The following is a 27,514-nucleotide window of genomic DNA, read 5'->3' on the forward strand; positions in this document are numbered from 1 at the left end:
AGTATCGCGTGAGCGCAGGAAACAGAGAGTGCATTTTAACTTAGTCACCTTGCATTAAACATGCTGCATTCAATTATTTAAAAACGCTATCGGCTTTCTAATTCCCTTTTGCTTTCGATAACCATTCAGTTGCGATGCTCATCAGTCCCGCCACTATCCATCATTAATCATAACGCTGAGTAAAACACAACCCCTAAAAACAACACACACAACAGTTTACCAGCCCCTGTAAAGAGTTTGTGAAAGTGGCCTGACGTCACACTCCCACAATGCTCGCGCGCCCCATAACTCTGCTGCTGCAGCCTGAGGAGCGCGAGACACCCAGGCCCCGAAAAAAGAAAAATTAGAGAAAAAATTTGGAAAAAATAATAAACCAACAGATCAAGAGGAGAAAGACCGGGAACGGTGGCGTGGGTCTCCCACGGTAGGTTTGCGCTTAGTCGGTGCTGGAATGTTACGAGGGTTCCTTGTGAAATTGACTAATGCGGTGCTGGAAAGTTTTTGGTGGGCAACTGCTCATAATGTAGCTGCACGTTCTGATGTGTGCATGTTTTTTTAATGAGTTACCGATAATTAGTACGTCCGTACACCCGGTGATCGATGAGGAAGATTACGAGTGTTATGTTGTAAAAACCGTGTTGCTATTTTCTCTCGAGCCGACTTCTTTTATTTTTGGCATAGGCTATTTTTTAAAACAATGTTGAGGCTCCGGGTATTTAATTTTTAATTACGCGTTCGCTCGGAAACTTAATCGATAAATACGCTGCGGATGCAGAACTTTCGGTTTGTAAACAAAATGCATTTGATCGATCGCGGACTCTACTGTGCCGATTGATGTTCAGCGTTGTTTTGCTGCGAATGGTTGAATTTTAAGTAATTTCTGAATATTTATGGTTCGCAGGGAGCATATGCATGTGCTGTGTCAGGGACAAAAGTTATAGAAACGTCCCCGTTAACTTTTAAACATTAGTTTACAAATACGTTGCTGTGGTTCGGCTTCTTCTGTTTACCTCTCTCATTTATGTAGCCTATATATAATTCAGTGTTTGATATGAGATAATGCGGAACTCTAAACAGCGACGCAACTATTTTCGTCCAGACTTTATCTGCTGTTTCATGCTTTAACGTTAGCTAGCTTCATGCTGCAATAGCTCGTTCGACATTTGTTTGCTACTGATCGGATGTTCCTGGGCGGATTGTGACTTTTGTGTCTTTTGCCATCTTCTCTCAAAACTGCTTGTGTGTATGTTCCTGTGAAGAGGTACTTAAACAAGAGTGTCAAGCAGTAGAGGTGTGGGGTAGCCTATTCTTCTAAGGCAGGGGCGTACCTTATTTTATTATCTTTATTTGTTCGAAATAGCATCACTTTTAAGCGTTTTATTGTAAATCACGCATGTCACATTGATAAAAAATAGGTCTGATAAGAAATAAACACGGCTTTGTCCAGATCATTGAGTCATCAGCAAACTTTATGAGTGCTAATATGGTCCATTAAAAAGATTGATTTATAGATCAGAGAATTTTTTACTTTTTGAAAATCGTGATTTAATGCGCGTTGTAATTCATTTGGAAACTTTACAAGCATATCCGTCTTCAATTCAGCCATCATTAAACCTCATTGCTACACTGTAGCCGCATGCTGAAACACCTGTAGCCATTCAGACCAACATCTTTCCTCAAATACGTGCAGTAATAGTATAAACAAATAATCTAGAATAAATGCTTTCGTGAAACTTCTGACTATAATTTTGTTTTTTATTAACTTTTTATTCTTATTATTTTTATTACTTATTATTTATTAACGTTTTATCACTGATATTATGGAAACATTCGGCTCTGGACAGATTCATTGGATAAATAGGTGAAATGATCTTTTCTAGCTGATAAAGAACACGTTGGAACGAGTTCTTCATGTTTGGAGGCTGTGCTCCATCAGGGCCCTTCACTTCCACTGCCTCGAGCTGCATAATAAGGAAATGGAAGTGAGATTGTTACAGACAGTGCTTTTGTTATTGACATTACCGTCTCGTGCATGTTGAAACGCATATTGTCGTGTGTAAGAGCGTTTCGTTTTCTGCATTAGCAGTGGTATGGATTTTTTTTATGTTAGGAATGGGATCTTCAGAACAGTTTGGTTGAGGAAAGCAACTGTCGTGTCTTCATAAAGTGTTCTTGCATGATTCTTGCATGATTATGTTATGATGAAATGAACTGTAGGGTTTCACCCAAAACATTTCCCTTGTTCTTGTTTGATCACTATTTATTATTTGAAAATGTGTTTTTAACTTATTGGAGATTGTTGTGCCATGCAAACAACAAAACACAAATGATTTGCTCCTACGACTTTCAACAGCATCTTAAAAAGTTGCTTTTTTCCTGCGAGATGTGGGTTGTTTGTTTCCCTGCTTTGTGCCTGGTATAGCAACACATTAAACATTTGTGGGACATTTCAAACAAACATAAGTTTTTTTTTCATCCGTTTTGGCGAACTACTGTTCATGTGTTCTCTTAAAAACAGCTTACATGCTTGATTCAGTGCGTTTCAGAGCGAGAGAGAGAGAGAGCATGTGCATCAAGGGGGGTTTCTCCTCTGAAAACATCCCACAATTCCATGCTCCTTGGTGGGTAACAGGCTGATTATCATGAGAAAGCACATCAGAGGGGTTAATAGGTAGGACAGGCTTTGGAAAGCACAAACGCTACTTAATACCCAGTGTAGAATGGGGATCAGCTCTCATATGAGTGCTTATATCCTCCACTTATAGTAGCATGGAGAGAACAGGAAAGATGCTCAGTCTGATATCTGGGTTACATTCATTTATTAAGTAATAGCCTATGGGTTTATTGTAGGACACTTATGTTTGTTTCTTTTTCCAGTCATGAGCTAATGTATGTATTTGTTTTTCCATGTGTTAAACATACTCTGGGGATTGTTATGTGGGCAGTTCAATCTTTCATGAACAGTAGCTGTTGAGCAGGGGCTGCCCTGGTCACTCAGTCAGCCCATAAAAAAGGGAGGAGTGAGAGATAAAATCAGGCCAAGTTCACTAGGGCAATGTAACTCCTCCAAGCGTCTAAACACCAAAATTGTATTCTTATCAATGATACATGACAGTGTCAGTCAGTCGAATCTTCCATTCAGTTTTCAAGTCGGAAACATTTGAAGTTTGGAGATATCTGACGTTTGAGCTTTTCGTTACAATCAAGAAATTAATAATTTCATTAATCACTAAAATGAGATTAATGAATTTAGGATTTTTTGCTGCATATAAATACACTGTAAATGCAAGTGTCACAAGTGGTACTCTCTTAAAAATAAAGATGCTTGAAAGGTTCTTCACAGTGATGCCATAGAAGAACCATTTTTGGTTTCACAAATAACCATTTAGTCAAAGGTTCTTTAAAGAACCATCTCTTTATTACCTTTTCATAATCTGAAGAACGTTTTTTCGCCACAAAGAACCTTTTGTGAAACAGAAAGGTTTTTCGAGTTTTAAAGGTTCTTTATGTAACCATTTAGATAAAAAAGGTTCCTGTATGGCATCGAAGAATCTTTTGAAGCACCTTTATTTTTAAGAGTGTATTTGTTAACAATTAGTTAATGCATTAGGTAAAATGAAGTAACACTAATACAGCATTTATTAATGTTATTTCATGTTAATTTCAGCATTTACGAATGCATTATTAAAATCAAACGTCACTATTAACATAATTGTAGAATTTTTGTGATGTCAAAATGTTTCATGAGATTTTAATGTTAATAAAAACTATTTTTTTGTATTTACATTTTTATATTTCTAATGATTATTCTTTAAATTGTTGTTAAAATTTGAAATAAGGATTTTTCCAATTTAACTTTATATTAAAATAGATTTATAATATATTATATTAAATATAATATAGTTTGTTTTCTCAACTTTTGCATTGAGAAAATCAGTAAAAGTTTACCTGTTAATAATCTTAAGAATTCATAAACAACAAAAAATAAAAAATGTAGATAAATGAAAGCAATTGTAACATGTTAAATAAACTGTACTCTCACGCAAAGACTTAAAAAGAGCAAAAACCTTCTCAGCGACCCTTTAGAATCTAATAGAAATTGTTAGGGAAGAAATAGCTGTCATGAATAATTATTTCTGGTATATTTTTCAGCTCTTCCGTCCCCAAACATTACTCGTGCATAAACAGCAGCTTAGTTGAGAAAGAAGCCAAAAGAAATGTTTGTAATTAAAGAATAAGATCAGGATCTAAACTTAACGATGGGAGTGGCACATTATGTTCAAATACCAAGCCTGTGATTATAAATCTAAGCTCCATACTCATTATAAAAGCAAAGGATCCTTGTGTATTAAACAAATGAAAATGTAACAAAGATGAAGCAATAATGTATGTGTACACAAAAGTGGTCCTGACAGCGCACATGCCACACTGGAACCAAGGACCCTTTCACATGCTTAACTCACACATGCACAAGAAAAGAGTGCTGTTTTGGCTGGTACACATTCTGACCGCACATGCAGTATGTGCTGCCTTTAGATAGTAAGAAGACGCTAGATGTTTGAAGCGCATAGTGCCACTGTACACGGGTAAAGCTCTTCTCCTGAAAGCAGCCAGCCAGGTGTGGCTTTTCAAGCCCGAGTCTATCCATCACTGAACAGCACTTATGCTGCAACCCCTCCTTGTCTTCCTTCAGATCTCCCTCGTCCATTTTTCCACCCCAAAGATGGTTCTTCTTCCTATCTGAGTGACTTATCACTCTCTTACTGTCTCTCTGCTACCTTTGTTGAGGATTTACAGTCTTTATTGAGGAAATATCAAGCTTTTTAAAAATGTTTTTCTCATTTTTTTATTGCAGTCATTATCTGATGATTCTGAATGCATCCTTGATGCACTTTTCCTTTGCTGTGTATAATCGTTTTTTGGGGTGTTAAAAAGTAACCCGGAGACAAAAATTCTGTTATGTTTGTTGGAATTTGACAAGGGAATCACATTTAAAACTAAAGCGTTCCAAATATAACTTATCGAATTTAGCTATGTGGATGTACTCATTCCTTTATTGACAATATTGATTTGCATAATGAAATGATATAAAATTGCATAATGATTTATTTTATTTTACTGAATAAATATTCTTATTGCAGTATTTACTGCAGCTTAATTTTACTTTAGCATGAGCGGCTCTCAAAAATAGGAAAAAATAAAACACTATACAGTGTATGTTATCTGACCCTTAAAGTAAGAGCTTGCATTAACAAAATATTTTTAAAGGATAATTGAAGGAAAAAGCAAACAAGCACAAAAAAAACTATTAGGTAGTATGTAAATTTAGATTATAAAGTTTTGAAAATAAGTGTGTCTCTGACAGGTACAACTGTACTAAACAGTCATGTGCTGAGAATCCAGAAGTTCTTAGATTTACAGAGACGACTCTGTCACAGAAAGGAAAAAGAAAGCTGAACGAGGAGAGGGAGAATCAGAGCTAGAAGAGGGATAAAGCAAGTGATTCGTGATTTATGTGTAGTCAGTTGTTCGAGTTGCATTTTCAAAATGCAACAAACATCAAAAGCACTTATAATTAGGGCTGCAACTAACGATTCTTTTGATAATCGATTAGTTGGACGATTGTTTTTTTCGATTAATCGGATATACATGTAATTACAACTTTTGCTTATGATAAGTAAATCAGATATGGGAAAAGTATACACAACTGAACTCATTAGCCTTCTCCCAAAATGTTGTGAATGTCTCCATAATTAACACACCTGGTGAGTTGATTCAGGTGTGTCGTATTAGAAGCAACTGACAATAGTCTCTCCCAAACGTGGGAGCGAGGGGAGGGTCGGTCAAGGAAATCATTTTTTGTGCCATGAAAAGTGAGATATTTGTCATTCAAATGTAGTGAAGTACAGTAAAAAGTAAACAGAAAAAGTAATACTTAAGTACAAATACTCAAAAAGTGTACTTAAGTACAGTACTCAAGTAAATGTACTTCGTTACCCACCTCTGAACTAAATAAACCACCAAATCAGGGTATTTAGCCTATTATGTACTTTGCAAAGTGCAAACGCCACAAATTGGGTTTTACTAATATAATCTTTAATTTTGTCATTTAAACACCTCTCCCCGTTAAACTTTAAAACTGCGCAGCTTGAAGAGATGCATGCAAAACACGTCTGACTTTAAAACTGCGCAACTTGTGCCGCACGGAGAGACGCAACCACGGAGAGACACGTGTGACTTTAAAACTGCGCAACTTGTGCCGCACGGAGAGACGCAACCACGGAGAGACACGTGTGACTTTAAAACTGCGCAACTCCCGCAGCACGGAGAGACACGTGTGACTTTAAAACTGCGCACCTCGCGCTGCACTGAGAGACACGTGTGACTTTAAAACTGCGCACCTCGCGCTGCACGGAGAGACACGTGTGACTTTAAAACTGCGCACCTCGCGCTGCACGGAGAGACACGTGTGACTTTAAAACTGCGCACCTCGCGCTGCATTGAGAGACAAGTGTGACTTTAAAACTGCGCAGCTCGCGCTGCACTGAGAGACAAGTGTGACTTTAAAACTGCGCAGCTCGCGCTGCACTGAGAGACAAGTGTGACTTTAAAACTGCGCAGCTCATGCTGCATGGAGAGACACATCTAAAATGGTAATTTTAAAAGGGAAGAAGACACGCTTGATTTATAACTGCGTGACGTCAAGTGACGTCACAGACCAACTAATCGATAATGAAATTCGTTGACAACGAATTTCGTTATCGATTATTATCTATTTTATCGATTAGTTGTTGCAGTCCTACTTATAATTCTTAAATAATACAAAAAATACAAAAGATAACAAAATTTCCCAAAGAGAAGTGAATCTTATTTGTCTTTATGTAGTTGTCAGAACAGCAAAAATACAATCTTTTTCATAATTTACATGTATGAACAAGAAGAACTTGATTTTCTAAAACTATAGTTATTTTACTCCTTAGTTACTTTAATATGACATAACATGTCTTCCTTAAAGGGATAGTTCACCCAAAAAATGGAAATTCTGTCATCTACTTACCCTCAGGTTGTTCCAAACTTGTATAAAGTTTTTTGTGATTACCTGTATCTGCTGTGGGTTTTTTTCACCGTAGAATTCAGTAACTTTGGGTACAGAACAGTAAAGCATCCCAGCACACTTGGATAAGCTCTAATACACATATTATGTGATTTATATTAAAGCGTCATATGCGCTGCTGGTTTTTGTAAGTGCAGTCGGTCTACATAAGGGACAGTTTCTACTCCTCTCACTTTTTGAAGCTCAGTAACTCAGCACGGTCCAAGAACCCTGCCCACTTCAAGTACACCTCTTGATTAAATTGGATAAGTGTTTGTTTGTGTTTGTTAATGCAAAAAAGTAAACTGCAAAAAAATGCTAAAAGTTTGCAACAACAACAAAAGAAAACTTCAAAAAAAATATAAGAACAAAAAAATTATAGAAATTAATTAAAAAACAAGAAACGGAACATTGAGAACTTAGAATATTGGCTATATTACAGGTATACACTGTTTCTTCAGCTACAGGCGCGTGTATGTCTCGGGGGTTGATGATACTTTTTTTTGTTACACGTCACATTCGTCAGGCTAGTTTTTAATTGTAATTCAATGTAGGTTTTTATTTTGACTTTATATACACTGTAAAAAAATTAGTTGTTTCAACTTAAAAAAGTAAGTGTTCGTGCTGCCTTAAAAGTTTAAGTTCAGTAATATTGAAGTGTTAAGTTGTCTGAACTAAGAATAAAGTTGAATGGACTTTATAAAACAAGTGAAATGAACACTATTAAAGTAAGGTCAATTTAAAATGTTAAGTTGTCTTAACTGAGAGAAAGGTTGACTGAACTCTGTAAAACAAGTGAAACGAACACAATTTAAGTTTAGCCAATTTGAAATGTTAAGTTATTGTAAGTTAGAAAAAGGTTGACTGAACTCAACAAGTAGTGTAATTTCAAATATTTTTTTACTGCAAATCACTTTCAGAACGTGTTTTCTTTACAATTGTGTCATATTCAATTCAAATTACGTTATATTAATACATAAAACATACAGTGTCATACACACTGTAAAACCCGATAAGTTAACTTAACTCAGATGAACCCACACAAGTTAAGTTATTCTTTTATTAAATAACCATAAAACATAAACAATACAACGGTTTCCCAGATATAGCTACAATGTGGCACGGTGTCTGTAATCCTTGGCATACATCCATGTCCAATGTCCACATCATCATTCAACTTAACATCATTCAACAGTAACACACTCAAACTTTACATAAAAAAAAAAACAAGTATACTTTTGTAAGCATGTGTAAAATATTTTCAAACAAATAAAAACTTGACTTAAACCTTACACATTAACTTGTAATGGGCCTTAACTTCTCATTCTGCATACCCACAAAGTCTTTATGGACAGTCAAATTTGTTAGACAACTCGTTTGGGTAGCCTATATCCAGGGCCTAAATCACAGCAAAGAGCGTCAGCCAGTCTGACAATTTCTCTGAAGGGTTTTCTGTCAAAACAAAAATAAGAAACATAATTATTAATTTTATAGACTTCAGCAAAATAAAACTTTAATATTCATTGCAGGTCCTATTGAGTTCACCCAAGAATTAAAATTCTGTCATGGATTACTTTTCATAAGACCTCCATTTATCTTCAGAACACAAATTAAGATCCAAAGTCCAAGAGCTTGGCGGAGAGTAAAGCTGAAGAGAAGAAAAATTGAATAAAGTCATTATTTTTTATTGTGCATAGATTATACAAGAATTGTGAAAAATATCAACTGTTTTCCATGATTAACCGACATATAAATTCTCAACAGTAAGCTCACTTTCATACCATATCTTCTGAAGAGTGAAGCCCATTGCACATTGAGTCCGAAATTTGCGTCCGAAATTTCCGCACGTTAAAAAATAAATATGACCTCACGTTGTGTCAATCACATTTACCCACTGCCTCCGATATTTTTGTCCGTCATAAAAAAATTTCGGACCGGGTTTGATTTTATGCGTTTTTCGCATCCGTAGCAAGCATTTTGAGTGGCCTTTTATAACAATTCAGAGACACCGTACAAACAAGAGCCAAATACGAAAAACGCATACGAAAATTTCGGACTGTATGTGCAAAGACCTTGACCCTCAAACATATAGACAGGGAGACCACGAAGAACAGCGACCCGTCTGAATCGGACATCAACATGCACCTTTAAGAGAGAAGATATTTTTAATTCACTGTGGATAATAATCACACAGCCATATAACACTTTACATCACCCAAAAGTTCAACCAAAGATAGCCTAATCCAAAACTATCTGTAGCATGTTAATCAGGCATCAAGAAATGTAACCAACTAACCTGGAGGTCATAAATCCAGAACTTCTGTGTAGTGTGAGTCGCTTTTACCTGAACAAGCTCTTAAATTGTACACAAGTTGTTCCAACACAAAACATAGGTGTTTTTTTCTGGTTGATGTTTGTTATTCTGTAAAGTTTAGCAGAGATACAAATATGGGTATAAGAGAGTACAGTGTATATATTTTACTAATGTTCTAAATTGAGAAACCATAAAAAGAAATTAACTATAACATTCAAACCATATGCATGTCAATTAAGTTAGTCAGAATCATTTATTATCAATGTATTTAACAGTTAACTGAAAACTCCACGGATTAGCTGGCTGCTTCAGTTTTCACCTGAAAAGAGGCAGGATAGAAAAGTTAGTTAGGTTACAATTTTTGCAAAAACACATTATCAATGTTTACTTAATTTTACTGTACAGTTTGCTTAATAAAATAAATGTTACATGTTGAAAAGCAACATAAAAATCATATGACATAAGATTGTGCTGCCTGGTTTGGGTTAACGTTAGTTTTGAATGGGAAGTAATTTAGCACAATCTCAGATCGTCAGAACAATCTGTGGACTAATAATAATAATAATAATAATAAGCTTTGCTGGTTGGACCTGACCTACTTAAAACTTTATTCTATTTTTGCATTTTACCTGACACATATCTACTACTTTATGTTTAACTAAGTTTTAAGTTATAATAGATGTGAGACACTGAAACCCAACTATGACGGTGCTGTTTTAAAGAGATTTGTCGCAAACTATCATCTTAAAATGTTAACGTTACTCGAAAATGCACGCAAGGTAACAGCTAACGTTAGCCGTTTTGGGCCTCAAATCAATCACTGTCGTCCGCATGCACAAGACATATTAACTGCTAAGAAACTAAATACCTTGATGCTAAAATAACACTAACACAACAGTGAAATATGGTGATTAACCAGATTGGCCTGCCAGAAGATTAAATAGAACGATGAAAAGCGCGGTCATCATAGCAGAGAGCGCACCGTCTCGCGTTTCATCTCAAATCTCTTCACAGACGATCCCACAGCAAATTTTCATAAAGGAATATATCTCCCTTTTGATAATAAACTTTTTTGGCAATAAACTGCCAAACTTTTCTCTAACCGTTACATAAATCACTCGAGGCGAGCGGGGCAAACATGGCGGACGTTCCCCATGAAGCTGGAGCCTAGCACTTACGTATGCACGTTCGTGACGTCATGACGTGTGATCGCTGTGTGGTTAAACTGTAATGACAAAGTTACATCAAAGTAGTTGAGCACTGTAAATTTAAAAAATCATTCAGTACGTAGAAGATTCAAGGCAAATTAACTTTTTTTGTTTTTTTGAGTATTTACAACCCACTTTCTTTATTTTACTTTTACTGTTCGATCTTACAGTGCAGTATAACATGTATGACATACTGCATAAACAATTTTTTTTAACATAATAAAATATAATGTATTTTAAATTTGCACAGTCTCATTTGCACTATGTAAAAGCCAGATAATTTAAGCATAGTTATTTTAACTAATATGTTTGAGTTCAGTTGACTCATACTTTTAAGTCTGATAAGTGCAGCCATGATAAACTTTGATATTTGAGTTATCTCAACAAGTTAAATCTAGAGAAGTTAACCTAACTCAAAATGTTAAGTTGTGATAATTGGCGCAATCATTTTTTACAGTGTACACTTTATAAAATGCTGGCGTATTTTCAACCCAGTGTTGGGTCAAAAGATGAACCCAACTGTTGAGTTGTAAAATAACACGTGCTGGGTTGTTTCTACCCAAAATGCTTGGTTGTTTTAACCCATTGTTATGTCAAATATCATTTTTTTTGGGTTACTTTAACCCAACGGTTGGGTTTGTCTCTTTTTGACCCAACAATAGGTTAAAAATAACCCAGCATATTTAGTGTATAATACAAATCCATAATAAATCGAATCATAGTCAAATCAATCTGAGCCAATACATAAAAATGACACAAAATCTATCTGCAATTTAAATGCCTCGATTGATGCTTGTAGGTCCACATGTAGGTTAGTTGATTGATTGTGATTTCATTGTGAGCAGCTCAAATATGAATTTTGCACAGCAGAGTATCTTCAGCCAAATACACATTTCATCTCTCTCTCTAATAAACTTGAAATCTCTCTCTTTCTCTACTAACCACAGCTCACTCCAGCGGCAAAACGGCAAAACTGTAGTTGCTGGATCCCCCTCAGAGAGGACGAGTGAGAAGAGGAGAAATAAGAGAGAACAAAGGAAAAGAAATAAAAAGAAGAGAGAGAAGCTCCGTTGTTAACAAATGACCTCTGTTGCTTGCTTTCTTCCTCTCTTTCTCTCTCCCTCCCTCGCTCGTCCTCGCACAGTCCAGAACAACAACAACAGAAGGAGAGAGAGTGAGGGCGAGATATGAAAGTGGAGAGAGAGCTGTGTCTCTTTCTGTGTGCCCTCCTGTGGCAGCGTGAGGTTTTCAGTTTGATTGAAGGCCGCTTTTCTCTGCTGTGTGGTGTGAAAGCTGTCCTAATTGAATGATAAAGTGGCCCTAGATGGAGTCCAGTGAATAGGCAACAATGCACAGCCTGTGTGTGGTAGAGGGGTTTTTTGGTACTCGTCCAGGACACTTTCTCTCTCTTCCTTTCTCTCGCTATCTCTCTCTCTCTCTGCTGCGAGTGGGGGTCCTATTATCAAGTGCTCTACTAGATTTGGTCACGTGACTCTCTCCGCCCGCTCACTCAGTCCCTTCCCTCCCTTGCCGAGAACTGACCAATCAGATGGCGGCAGGGATATTTCTCACTGACCATGTGGTCCGATGCCCTCATTTAGCGAGCAGCTGACTCGCAGCACATCCTCCTGCTCTCCCACACAACTCATCTCGGCTGCCGGATACTGACGGGAGAGGACATTTTCTGCCGTGCACTTTCGGTGTACCGGTTTGGCTGCACAGCTGTAACCGTAGAAGGGGTCACTTAGCGAAGCACTCTTTTCTGTTTAATGAAAGTCAGATGTTTGTTTCACCCCTAATAACATCAGTGAGCAAAATGTTTGGGATGTAATATTGTCAAGCCTTTGTTTAGCGTGGCAGTATTACATGTTATTTTAATAGCAGGAAAAAATAAGTATAGTAAATGTTAAAGGGATAGCTCACCTAAAAAAACCATCTTTCATCATTAACTCTTCCTCATGTCATTCCAAACCTGTATGACTTTCTCTTTTCTGAAGAACACAAAAGAAGATATTTTGATAAATGTTGGAAACCTAACAACATTGGACCCCATTGACTTCCATTGTATGGACACGTAAACCACTAAGACATTTCTCAAAATATCTTGTTTTGTGCATAACAGAAGAAAGAGTCATACAGGTTTTAATCAACAGGAGAGAGAATAAATGATGAAAGAATTTATATTGATAAACTTTCTTTATGATTCATAAATATTACCTGTAATTTTATAAACTGTAATATATTCTATTAAAATGCAACCGATATTATAAAATCATGATACTGTTAAAAAGTTTAGGGTAAGTGAAACGTTTCTCTTGACTTTACAAACCTGTTGATCTGAAAGTATTTGTTTACATTTCGGAAAGTAGATAAAACACTTTATATAATATACTGTATGTGCTGTATATTTAAACAGAGGCTAAATGAAATAGAGAGACTTGATCAACGTTTCTATTCCACAGATTCTTTCCAGAAGAATCTTTCCAGAATTTCTTAGTTCGTTTAGTTTCAACCAGTAAAATTAATGTAGAATTAAACGGTTGTTTATTTACACGGAGAGCGTTTGCATGATTCATCTTACAGTAACTCTACTGCCCTGCTTTGGGTCTGTTTGCTGATGTTATGGGGAGACTTCTAGCTGGGACAAAATGCACCTTTAATCGCGTCAAAAATGTCATAAAATAGTCAGTTCTTGACCTGTCTCTGCTTCTTTACTGCGCTCTGGCTGAACTTCCTCTTTTAGTCCCACTAGCTTTCTCTCATTCTGCTTTCGGCCACCTTGACCGACTTAAGTTTAAAGATCTGTTGTGGGATGTGGAAAGCATTAGTCGATCTCATCATTGCTTTCAGACTTTTGTGTCTGTTCAGCTTCATCACCCAGCACAGTAGTCTGAATTTGCCTTCAGTTTTCAAGGTCTGGCCTGTAAGACAGATGCTTTGAGCTTCTATAAACCTCTTTCAGTGCTCTTCACCTCTTGCAGGTTTTCTCAAGTTTTGAATAAAACGCTCATGTGAAATACAATGTTTCAAGTTGCTTTTGTTTCTTGAGCACTTACACTTAAATAAGGTTTAGTACTTTGTTTTGGATGATTTAGTCGAGTCTTTCAGCTACTTCTGGATTGTTTTTAATTCCTTCTTCTCTCTATCATGCAGTGCAAATATTTCTTGACAGGAGAGCTTTCGGTACTGAATTTGAGCTATTGTATATTCGGTTATTCAGTTTGGCATATCAGTTTAGTATTTGGTAGGGCTGCACGATTATGACAAAAATCATAATTGTCAATTATTCAGCTCGATATAGTAATTGCGATTATTGTATTATTGTCAATTAATAGATTTTACTTTGAAGATTTTAAATGTTTTATAACTTTCTGCGACGCAGCTGCGTGCCATATTCTTTCTTTCTATAAACATCCAAAATGAAATAATATGTAAATAACAAATAATCATGGAAATAATTATTACAAATAATTATGGAAAAATTGTGTTGTCAATTAAAAATCTAAAACGAATAGCTAAAGGACACATCAACGTATTAATTCTCTGATTTGCCACTGTATCCGGTGCCCAAACACACTGCACAGAAATGAGCGCAAATGGACGGCTGTAATTGAGGCTTTTGGTGATTATGTATTTGTTTCACCCTGTAATTGTAATCCTGCTTAGTTTTTGTAAATCATCTCAATGAGTGGTAAAGGTCATATGTGGTCGAAACTCTTATATAGTTTTTTGACTAAATGTATGTTTTCTTTGTTACTTTGCCCTATAGCCCTGCTGCTTAAATTACAAAAATAAGATTGTCTGAAAAGTCAGAATAGGTATTAGTTTGTCAGTAGTAAATTTGACCCCTTGTAAAGTTTAAAGCTGCTGTAAGAAGTTTCATCTTTCCGTTCAGTTCCTGGTTTAGGTCCAGCTCCATGCAGCCTTACGTCCATGTGCAACAGCTATGAATAAATATAAAAGTGGTCCTACATACACAGCCTGCTGTAACCTGCAGGTCTTTGGAAGGACTCAAGGTCCTTCTGATGTTTCTGGGTCATGTCCAGGTAGTAAAAGTGTAAATCTTTTCAGGACCTGTCTCCACTCCATTCCTCAAAACCACACCGCCGAGATGCTTTCTGACTAATGTCCAGAAGTTATGGCATGTCTCATAGGATACATTCTTTCACTCCACTGAATTCTCAAAACAAGCAATTCCATATTCCTGGAGTTATGTGTTGTTGGCAAGAAATACTAAAACGTTTATGGATTCGTGCTGCTCTGTTCTGCATGTCATTCTACAAGGTCCTAGACACATATTATAAAACTTTTTTTATCTGTTTATCAGGTATTATGCAGATTTTAGACGTGTGAGCCATTTAAAGTAGTAAGGGACTTTCCTCCTATTTACGCAACTGTATCTCTGATTGTCTGATTGAGTCGCTTCTGAAAGTTCACACACTGCCAAAGTGGAGAGAGTTTGATAACAAAAAAAATCCACATCACCTTTAAATGAAGTCTCAGAGCTTCATGTGTCAGGACTTCTTTTTGAAAACCTGCTTTTCAGCTGCTGGTTTGTTTTTCCATTGGGAGTTCTGTGCATGCACTTGTGCTTGTTCAGTGCATGTTGTTTAGACCAGAATATGTTGGCAACTGTTGTCACTGGTTGTAACCAACAGGCTATTTGTTTTAGAATCAGGCTCAACGAGTAAAATCTCATTATAGTAGACAGCATTTAACCATATTGGTTTATACCGGCCTCAGTTTTGCAAAGAACATCTTATAGACTACAGGTTGTACCTCACATAGAACCACTACTTGATGTAGAGCATGCACTGTTTTAGTTTCATCTCAGGTTTTGTATATCTGTCTCAGCTGGTGACATTTTCTTTACAGTGCTCAACAAGCGCCCCCTCTTGGGATTGAGTAAAATATGTAACCACAATATCAACACATGGACATTTGTTCAAATGAACAGATATAGTTTTGTCACAGAAAGGGCCATGTCAGTCAAGGCAAATAAAGGCTGTGTGTGATTATACATTACGAATTCTAAATAATCCTCATATGTGTAAGCGTAGTTTTGTTGGCCACATACTTGTATGTTATGGATGGTTGCTAAGGCGTTTTGAGTGCTTGTTTAGCGCATTGCTATATTTGGTTGCTCGGTCATTGCTAGCTGGTTTCCCAAGTTCGTAGAAGCCACCAGTAATTCTTTGTGATGTTCTTGTTCCAAGAAATTGTTTGTTTTTGTCCCTTTAGGTGAAAAAAGGGCAGCACATACACAATATATTGAAATGATCAAAATATTCTCCTACATGTCCTCCAACCCATATGACAAGAAAAGTCGTTTTTCGCTTTTCTCAAATAGGACGCACTGGACCGTTCACTGAATTAGCGCCTCTACTGGTTCGCAGGAGAGGCTTTTGTCTACCGACATTATAAAATTATATATTGCGCTATAGTTTTGCAATGATTGGAGTGTGAATTTTCAATTGAAAGTTTCAGGATGAACTGTATTTATATTACACATTACACCATTCACGCATTTTCAGCGTAACATTTATTTATTATGTAACATAAAACACTGAATATAAAACAGTCACAATTGTTTTTTAAAGAAGTGTTAATATTCCAAGTGTGCCGATCGAGGTCAAACAATAGATTTTTATGAGGAAAAGACGCAGAAGTGAGCACCATCTGCAGTAAATCTTCACATCCTGTGAACTTCCGGGTTTAACACTCGTTTCAAATTACTGCCAGACAAAGTGATGCGTCAGCTGTGATTGTGAGATACCATTGGTTCTCTTGTATCTTGTAACCGATTGTCTCATTACGTCGGCACTGAATGTGACGTCCCATTGGCTCTCGGTTTGTTCTGACTACATGCGTTGCATACACGGATAATCTTCGTCTAAAGTTATCTTCTGGTTGCAATTCAGAAGGGTTTGAAAGCAAGTTGTTTTGTAATATACTGTTTGTTGGTCAATTTATGTAATAAATACTTGTGACTGTGCTTTCACTCATGTTTTGCGTTTTGTATGATTTAGAAGTGTTTAGGTTTAGGGTGGGGGTTGGGTTAGGGGCTCCAAAATATCTTAAAAACCATACATATTCATGACACTATTGATACTATAACAGATACGAAGAATTAAATGCATTTATAGTCAACAACCTTAAAGCAATATCCTGCACGTCAATAAATGTAACCATACGTCATAATAAGCTGCTGGTGCTAGAGGATGCTCATCCTTAAAACCACTTTAAGTGCTGGATAGAACCATATCTTGGTGCTTCAGTGGTTCTTCAGCGGTTCTTTGGGATGACTGAGGTGCTATACAGAACCACTGAAGAACCATACAGGGGCTTAACAGGTTCTTTATATGGTGCTGTATGGTTCTTCATTGGTTCTATATAGAACTTCAATCATCCCAAAGAACCGCTGAACAACCTCTGAAGGACCACTGAAGCACCAAGATATAATGGTTCTATATAGAACTTAAAGTGGTTCCCCTATGATTAAGAACGAGCCAAGAACCACTTTTAGTGCTATATAGCACCATATTTTTTTTGAGTGTACTGTACAGATTGTTTATGGTCTAAAAACCAATATGCAAAACCATTTTGTATTTGACTTTTAACAGCGTGTCTACACCGGATGCGACAGGCCGCGCTGCATCCAGTGTGGAGAAAATAAAAAATTATAATGCGTTCTAATGCGTTTCTAATGTCTTTGTCGTGTCGCGTCATGCAGGTCGCGTCTGGTGTAGACACGGTGTAAGAGCAAATATTGTTTTTTGTTGCTTTTCAATGTAATTAAAATTATGTATTGAGCCGCTGAAGGAGTCCATTTCGGAGTCCATTTTCAGGTTTCTGAATAGGGCTGCAACAACTAATCGTTAAAATCGATAATAATCGATAATGAAATTCGTTGTCAACGAATTTCATTATCGATTAGTTGGTCTGTGACGTCACTTGCGAGCTGCGCAGTTATAAATCAAGCGCATCTTCTTCCATTTTAAAATTACCGTTTTAGATGCGTCTCTCCATGCAGCATGAGCTGCGCAGTTTTAAAGTCAGACGTGTCTCTCCGTGGATGCGTCTCTTCGTGCAGCGCGAGGTGCGCAGTTTTAAAGTCAGATGTGGTTCTCCGTGGATGCGTCTCTTCGTACAGCGCGAGATGCGCAGTTTTAAAGTCACACATGTCTTTCCGTGCAGCGCGAGGTGCGCAGTTTTAAAGTCACACGTGTCTTTCCGTGCAGTGCGAGGTGCGCAGTTTTAAAGTCACACGTGTCTCTCCGTGGATGCGTCTCTCCGTGCAGCGCGAGGTGCGCAGTTTTAAAGTCAGACGTGTTTTGCATGCATCTCTTCAAGCTACGCAGTTTTAAAGTTTAAAGGGGAGAGGTGTTTTAAATGACGAAATTAAAGATTATATTATTAAAACCCAATTTGTGGCGTTTGCACTTTGCAAAGTACATAATAGGCTAAATACCCTGATTTGGTGGTTTATTTAGTTCAGAGGTGGGTAACGAAGTACATTTACTTGAGTACTGTACTTAAGTACACTTTTTGAGTATTTGTACTTAAGTATTACTTTTTCTGTTTACTTTTTACTGTACTTCACTACATTTGAATGACAAATATCTCACTTTTCATGGCACAAAAAAAATGATTTCCTTGGCCGATCCTCCCCTCGCTCCCACGTTTGGGAGAGACTATTGTCAGTTGCTTCTAATATGACACACCTGAATCAACTCACCAGGTGTGTTAATTATGGAGACATTCACAACATTTTGGGAGAAGGCTAATGAGTTCAGTTGTGTATACTTTCCCCATATCTGATTTACTTATAAGCAAAAGACTTAATTACATTTCATCCGATTAATCGAAAAAAATAATAATCGCCCAACTAATCGATTATCAAAATAATCGTTAGTTGCAGCCCTATTTCTGAATTTACAATTTATAGGCATATGTTTAGGTAAAATTATTATTTTTGTTTTATTCTATGAACTACTGACAATGTTTCTCCCAAATTTCAAATAATCTTTCTATTTGCATTTATTTGCAGAAAATGAAAATTTGAGAAAAGGGTCAAGAAAACAGAGAGATGATGCTCTGTATTTTTTCAGACCTCAAATACTGCTAAGAAAACAAGTTCATATTCACTTTCAAGCAACACAACAGTAATATTTATACATGTATTTAGGAAAAGTTTTTAAAAAAAATTAACGCGATCACCTCGATTTTTATCACAGTTTTCATGTGTCTCGTTATGCTGTCAGTCTTTCACATTGCTGTTGGATGACTTTATGTCACTCCTGAGGTTTGATTTTGTTGAAATTCACCAGATACTGGACTGAAATGGCCACAATACATCTAGAAATGATGATTAAAGGAAAATTTGGAATGGTCTCTTTATTTTTTTACGCGATTTTATATTTATTCCTTTTTATATTTGAGTTATTTTAATGCAGAGCTGTGTATGTTTTAAAGGTTTGCTTTGGGCTTTGAATAACCGAATTACATTAAATAGAATAATTTACTTTACCAGTGAAAACATTTGTTCCCTATGAACACGCAGTTGTATAATGGTATTGTTCTGTTCTTCAGAGACCCAATGCTAATTATTGGTATACCAACGCTTATACCAAAACTTTATTAGTCTATTAAGTTTTTTTCCTTCGTTTTACATGGAAACAAATTTATCTGCGCGCATACACAAAAAACACACAATCCAGCATTTGTGGTGTTGATTGGTGGGTGTAGGTAGTGGGCTGGAAGACCACCCCAGGTTGAACAGCCATTGAAGTGAGAACAAGTGTTTTTAGCTCTGGGGAATGAGAGAATAGAGGTAGAGAGAGCGGCGTCTTAATGAATAACTGCTCTGCTGCAGCGTCTTTCACCTCGTGGCCTACGGGGAGTCCCCCCCCGCCCAACACACACATCTCTCTCTTTCTTTACACGACCCTTTTTTCTTTCTCTTTATCCACACGCAGGATTTTCATCACACATCGGTACAGCGAACTCATGCACCAGAGCTTTGTTACCTACATCAATACGCATGTCTTTGTGTGTGAGCGAGGAGGGGAGATGCAATGTGCAGTCAATCTCTCTCTGTCATTAGAGAAGCTGATGGCAAGTGAGATTCCAGAATACCACGGAAGGCTCCACCCCCCCCCCCTGCATCACAATTCACGCTTGTTCTTCTCTGACAAGTCATCAAATATCTGCAGATGCCTCTGGTGAAGCCTCTGACCCTGGATGTTGTGCCGCCTCAGTAGAAGGCTGTTTTTAATTTTCATTTGCGCAGTCGAGTCCGAATTTGCTTCTTCTGCCCCTGCAGTTACCTGTTCACATTTGCAATTTTTTAAAACTTTCTAAAACTCACTAGAAAACAGATTCAGTGTTGTTGAAGTGTTTACGAATTTCGCACGCACATAACCAAAGCAACTTATAGTGCAGGTATACATGTACATTTTATTACTTATTTTTGTTCTGTTCCTTGGGGATTGAACCCTTAACCTCTGTGTTGCAAGTGCAACTCTCTACTAATTGAGCTACATCGTTGTTCGTCTGACATGGATGGTTTGCAAGAGATGTGTAGCAGAGAATTGTATACTAAAACTAGAGCCCTATAGGGAGCTCCAGAGATGACGTGTGTTTGTGAGCCAGTCCGGAAGTTAGCGCTGCAGTGGTTCCCTCGACCGAAAGCATATGCATTTTTCCCATAGACTTTTGGAAGATCGCAAAAAATAAGCTCTGTGATTAACAAAGGTTTATGACGTTTTGTCTATCAAGATCATCTTTTCAAATGAACACAACATTTGTTACTTTTGAAGCCGAAATACAATCGGCAGAAGTAAAACGTTAACACGATGCTATCAACAGACTACACTTAATGTCGCTAGATATCAACGTCACCACCACCAAGCCTCCGACAACTCTTTCAAACTTTATTAAAAATGTGTTCCCTGGTAAGTAATTACTCTGTGAATGAATCCGCATCTGCGTTTTAAAGAGTACATTAGGGCTGTCACGATTATTAAATAATCGTCTCATCGCGATTGTTTGGCCTCATCGCGATGGTTTCAGATCATCGCAATTATTTCACATCTCTATAGAAGACACTAGGGGGAGCTGTAGTGTATCTGCATATTACATATTTTAGTGTATTGATTGTAACTTAAGCATTGTGATACTTGTAAAATGTACCACCACAACACAATAAAAACTAAAGCATATTCCATAAAAATAACCTGCAGTACAATTTAATATTATTTAAGATAATCTCAGTGTGAAAACCAGTCTACCAAAATTTCATTAACATAGAAGTAAAATTTTATTGTATCTTGTAAGTGAGAAAAAAACAGACTAGAAGCAATTCTATGACTGATAGCATATCAATGGTGGCTTCACTCCGGATCAATTTACTTAATTTACAAGTATATGGCAGTTGTATTATTGACAGTTAAAAGCCTAAACCTAAAATATATGATAAACCAATATTTTCCGATGTATTTCCAAGAAAAAAAACCATATTTTTTATATTCAGAACAATATGGTCGTTTCAAAGCTGAATTAAAAATGTATGAGAATTAAATGTCAAAGCTCTAAAACAGACAATTAATCGCCAAAATCGTCAAAGCCCTAAAAGAGACAATTAATCGTCATAATCGCAATGATTTACTAGACAATTAATCGTCAGCCAAATTTCATAATCGTGACAGCCCTAGAGTACATATTACGAGATCATGTAAATTACATTTCATGCAGTGTGTAATGTTGCCGTGTTTGAAAGTAAGCAGTCTGCCAAGTTGTAAAGCCGAAGTTGAATGAATAACTAAGTTATTGGCTTGGAAAAAAGGGGGTCGACTCTGAATCACGCTAACGAGTCGTGCCTAGTCCGATTCGCCAACCGCCGTGGATTTACGTCTCTACATATAGTCCCCGCCTACGTTTTGCTAGGACTGCCCTCAAAAACTTCACTCTTCTCCCCCAAACACTGTAGCTCGTGAGCCTCATTCACGGTAGACCAATCACAGCAGACTAGACCATCTGACCAATCAGATCAGAGTAGGCTGGTGGAAAGGAGGGGATTAGATGGATGATTCGCCGAACGAATCATTTGAGAGTCAGTCAAGAAGTAAGGTAAGAATAACTGCCTATTATTACAAAATAATAGTGTTTTTACACCTTTTATGTACGTAAACTTGTTGTTGGATATACTACATAAACCAAAATAAGACCTTAAAAATCAAAGGAATATTTACTCTTTAAGAGATTTGACCATATGTTGCATTATTTGTAAGCTTTATATGTGCGACTACGTCTAACGTCCCCGCCAAAGGAATTAGTCACTTTTAGCAACTTGTTAGCAACCACCGTTGTGAAGACACAATAAGGCTTTAAAAATCACAAACAGGTTATAATTGATGTGTTTTATGTCAGAATAAAAATGAAAATATTTGTTTTGTTTACCACAGACCTTATTTCGGGCGATTTACCAAAAACACGTTCAAAAAACCCATAGACTTTGGAGAGGTGTAACCGGAAGTCCTAAAATGCTAACTCGCTTCCAGGGTTTGCATAAAAATACATCATCTCCTCGGCTCCCTATATGGACGGGCCTAGTTTTCCTGGAACAGTTTTACAGATGTAGTTTGGTATTGTAGATTGCAGATGTAGATTTTTTTTCTCAAACAATATTTGTAAAATTGTTTTGATAAGTAATTTTAAAATTAAATGTTTCCAGAACATGTGATCTGTAATGCCCAGGTGTTCAAAACAAACACTGCCTGCAATAAAAAGATCTTTGTCCCGTCTTAATCAGTGTATAAAATCACACACGTAGGGTGATAAGAATTGTAATTCAAATGCAGAAAACTAGTCCCTTCAAAATAGAGTTTGAGACTAAAACTATTGATTCAAAAGCATTTGTGTGAAATCTCCCTTTGCTCTTTGTATGTTCATTTTCATGCCTAAATGATTTTTTTCGATTCTCACTGTCCCACACTAACGCAAACACACGTCTCCCACCACCCCTGCCGTGGCTGTCATTTCTCTGAAGGAACGTCCGGCAGTGAGATGCTGAACCTGATCACGTTTCAAAAGAAATGCGAGGAATGCGTTCCGCCCGGCGACCATTTTCAGACCCTGTTTATGCAGGAATGTTATTTTTACAATTTTCGCTCTCCCCTCCTCCTCTCCACCTCTATACTGCACATCCTTCTAAATACAGACGGGCCAGAGGAGTGAGAGCTGGTGTAAACAAAAAATAAGCAAACTTTGGATCTGGTTGACGGACAGGATGAGACAGTGGGGTCTATTGAAAAGTGCGGCTGTGATCTGTAAACAAAAGTGCAGACGGGACAATGACTGTTGTTTTAAGGGTTGCTGACGAAGCCTAACTTAGAGATTGCTTTGTTGCTGACTGTGTATGAAAGGGAACAAGAATGAAGTTGTTGAAGATAGAGAGAGAGAGAATAGTTTGTTTGTCATTGAAAGGAAATCAAAACATTATTCGATTACAGTTCGATTATTACAGTTATTCGATACGTTTTTTTGTAAAATAATCTTTTTATTGTTTAACTTATAAAGTTAAATGCATAAGTAAGTGGAGAGAGTTTATGACTAAAGGTACTAGTTTTAAAGGGGTCATATGGCGCGAATACGTGTTTTTCTGTGTGTTTGGTTGCCCATGCGTGTCGCCCAAAGACCGCCCAAATGTATACTCAAGTAAGGTGGGTGTACCTGTCAGCACAATTGCTTTGGAACCTGATGTTCCAAATATGGTAAGAGGCGTTACATTTCCATCACACGCTTACAGTATTCGACCAATCACTACGCATAGGGCTGTGCACGATTAACCGAAATATATATCACGTGATTTATGCACAACTTGTGAGTGAAGTACGGTAAAATGCTGCTGCATCCGAAAGCCAGAGGGCGCTCTCGTGCAGAAACTCCAAATACGCACTGCAGAAGAAGACCATAACAGTAGTTCTAGGAAATGCCTAAGGACATGTTTTTTATCACTGTTCCTTTAAGCCTCCTCAGGTATTTTCATGATAATAAAGTATATTTATAATGATCATGTTTGACGGGTGTTGCTTTTTTAAATGAACGTTATAAGCGACTCAAACTCATACTGCTTTTAGATCGAGCAGCATTTTCCTACTGATCCCAGAGCGGACAAGCTACGCATAAAAAAATTATCGATGCCTTGCATAATCAAGTCAGCTCGATTTCAGCATGATTTATTGGTAATCGCGATTAATCGTGCACAACCCTAACTACGCACTGGTTTACTGGCCAATCATAGCACACCTCGCTTTTCAGAGCGATGAGCTTTGTAAAAAATCTGCGTGTTTCAGAGAGGCGGAGCAAAGAGGAGAAACAAACATGCACGGTATGTGGAAAATACAGCGTTTTTTTTATCTTAAATCATGTATACACATTGCATTACATCTAAAACAAACCACAATATTAGTTTTAACCGTGTCATATTACCCCGTTTAAAGTTACAGTCCATATCCAAATTGCCTTTAGTATTAGACATTTTAAACACAGCAAAAAAAATATATATATTTTACGTGAATTGTAAATAAAATGAATATAGTCTTTTTTCATTTAGCAGCAGGTTATTGAGTTCAAATGTATATTAATATATACATTAGCACTGCAATGTGACAAAAGTGGATTTTTAACTAGTCTAACCATATTTACATGACACCAATGTAATAAGTTTTAAGTTTAAGTAGCACATACACAGTGCTGTAGTCTACTATTGTTGTTTTGGTTATATTCACGCATACCTGTAGACCAGTGGTTACCAACCTTTTTGGGCCCATGATCCCCTACCTCAGAATTGTTGAAAGGCAATATCTACCACTCAAAAAGTTGAAAATAAAAACAGCCCAGATTGAACCTCCAGCTTGTGGCCTTTTATTTAGCCTATAATTGTGGGTCTATTTGAATTACCTGAAATTCTTTGGTCCACTTTTCAGATGCAACTAAGCAAACTCTGTAACATGTAGAGTTGCCACTTTCAGTGTGCCAAAATGAGGTGAAAAACACCAATTCAAACACCAGCTCAAGGACTAATTCACACATGACAGCTTGACATTAAAACGAGGTTAAGAATAAGTTTGACAAGACCCTAATTATTTAGGTATTTACTGTATAAAGATTTGTTATTTATGATGCATTTATTTGGTTTGCTTTTATTAAGTAAATACAGTATATAGATGGAAATGTTATAAATAGGCCCTAATAATAACAACAAGGTCAATCATTTATGTTAAATCATTTATCTATTTACTTTTACCCGTCTAATAATGTCTTGGTAATAAGTTTCACAAAATAGCTAAAGGTCTGACAATGTAGTATGGAATGGGCGATCATATTAGGCTAATTGAAAACATAAATAGGACGTCAGCAGATGTCATCTCATGCATGAGATAGTACTGAAAACTGTGCAGTTTACCATCATTCACAATTACAACTTTGTGAATAGACTGATGTTGTCTTTCAGACGAGCTCAACATTAAAATGCACCGCGTACACCAACGAACAAGTGGCATTTTAATGTCATATGAATAAACAGTTTTTAAGTGTAATGCACCGCAACAGTATAGTGACCTCCAAATGACAGTTACGCCAGTGCATGCGCGAGTCATTTTGCGTTTGATCACTGACCACCGACATTAGAAACGCTGAAGAGCGATCACGCGCAGTCGCGCATCACAATGAAATGTGATTAATGATAACGGTCGCATTAAAAACTCACGCAGGGAATCATTATTTACACAGCCGTGAAAAGATTAATGCAGAACTTAAAAACATACAACCGCTGAATGAAGAGAAAGAGAGATGCGCTTGCAAAACTGAACATTGATCAGGCACAATATATTTGTCTATTAGCCTACTTTCGGGGATCGACAGGTAACGTCTCAAAGATCGACCAATCGATCGCGATCGACAGGTTGGCGACCACTGCTCTAGACTAAACATGTTTTCATAAATTCACATTTTTGTGGTTTACACAGAAACAAGAATGGTATTGTCTCAAAAAGGTTCATTTTTCACGCCGTTGTCATATAAATGAACAGCCAAGTTTTCCATTTTTAGTTAAAAACGTTGTTGTATAAACATACCCATTATTATAACGAGGTCATAAAAATGCATGTATTGTTATTAAATAAGCATTAAAGCTTGTTGTTTAAAGTTCAGATTTTAGGGTATCACCAAGGATCTGCCAATACAAAGATACTGTTGTATTTTTTGTGTTGTGACCTGTTTCTCATTTCTCATATTTTGTCTTTTTTATTTGCATTTGACTTGAGTGCTCTGAAGAACTATCTTTTCAGCTCAGTGTGTTTAAAACACAAATAAGAGCGTGTCGTGATCTTCATCTGAATGGCGATCAAGTACCTTTTACTCCTAAATATTTCCTTCAAAATAGTCTTTGTGATATTATCAGTACAATACTGTACATTGTAACCTCCTTGTATTTCATTTAACTATAGCTTGTCACACTGCAGGACATTGTTGTTGCTCCTTGACAAATTGTGTCTGCTTGTCTTTATGGGGTTTGAGAAATTTCTGGAAGCACAGAAGATAACAATGTCAAAGACTAAAAGACTGACTTAGTACAGTGAAACAGACACTAAATGTTGATCTAATAGAGAGAAATGAGAGAAAGGATGCAGTAGGTTATAGGGAAGAAAGAGACGGAGAGTGAGGAAGAGAGAGAGTGAGTTGGCATGGTGCCGATTGGCAGGATGCCTCATGCTCTGTGTCACCAGCAGGACTCCCTGCCAGAAGGGGTTTCCCCTGACTCACCTCAACATTTAGCACACACGCACACCCACACCATTCACAGTCACAGTTGCATCAACGGAAACCTACAATGTAAAGCCATTTGGGTCAGCTGTAAATAATTTTTACAGACTGAACAGAGCTTTATCTTTAACCTCTTATCTGTGTCTGTTCTGTTCTGATCTGTTCATTTGCATTTATATGGAAACAACGTGTTCGTTATGTTTGATTCATAGAAGGAGAATCCCCAAAATCAGATCGTCATCTCTCACTGTTGTCTTGTACCGCCCCTTCCTGTTTTATAGCTTGTAGCTTTTCTCATTGTTTGGCCTCAAATTAACGAGGATTAAGTTTATAATTAGTCTTTTTTCTCCTCTAGATGTTGGTAAGAGGTGGCCGTGTTTTGGCAAGATTCTTTAGAAAGAATTAATGAAATGTAAAGACGACAGCAAGATTGAGACTTTGCAGCTTCTGTGCACTAAATGGTCATTAGTTATAACAACTGCAATAATTTCACTGGCGTTAGTTTTGTGTTGCTTTTATTGTGTTCTGAATTATGAAACAGAAAGTTTGAGTGGAGGATGATGATAAGTCATTTCCAGTCATGCTAAAATATGTAACATAGTACCTGTAATAGCTATAAAGAAAAGCACCTGGTTTACCAAACGAGTCGACTGTGAATATCACTACACAGCGCCCATATAGAGGCTAACTGTTAACAATAGCGCTGTTTTTGTGTCAGGGAATCAATCTTCTATTGAACATTTTCTGACTTTATAATACAATAACTGTAAGACTGTAAGAGAGACTATAATGGTTTATTTAGGTTGGCTAGTTAGTCATAGGCAAACTAAGCTCCAGTCATTTTTTAACTCTGAATGGTTTCGGTGAACAAATCACTCTCTGCTTTCCCCCCCTTTGGTCTCTCATTTCCACAATCTATTATATTTACGTGACAAGGAAAGTGACCTAAGATCATTTAGATTATTTTTATGAAAGAAAATATAAGAAGAAAAATCAAATAGAATCAGGTTAAACTAAGTAGTTTATTTTTCTTAAATCATTTGCAGATTTTTTGCTTGTTTTAAACATAAACTT

General features: G+C 36.9%; 1 protein-coding gene across 1 annotated transcript in view; it reads left to right on the forward strand.

Annotated features, from left to right (window-relative positions):
- Positions 1–259: 259 nt before the first annotated feature.
- plagl2 (pleiomorphic adenoma gene-like 2) overlaps positions 260–27,514 on the forward strand; it is a 45,804-nt gene continuing 18,549 nt past the window's right edge. Inside the window, exon 1 of the mRNA XM_057319134.1 lies at positions 260–424. The gene's annotated coding sequence lies outside the window, so the exon portion shown is untranslated. The remainder of the gene's footprint in view (positions 425–27,514) is intronic.

Source organism: Triplophysa rosa, linkage group LG21 (assembly GCF_024868665.1).
Source record: "Triplophysa rosa linkage group LG21, Trosa_1v2, whole genome shotgun sequence".
Lineage (NCBI taxonomy): Eukaryota > Metazoa > Chordata > Actinopteri > Cypriniformes > Nemacheilidae > Triplophysa > Triplophysa rosa.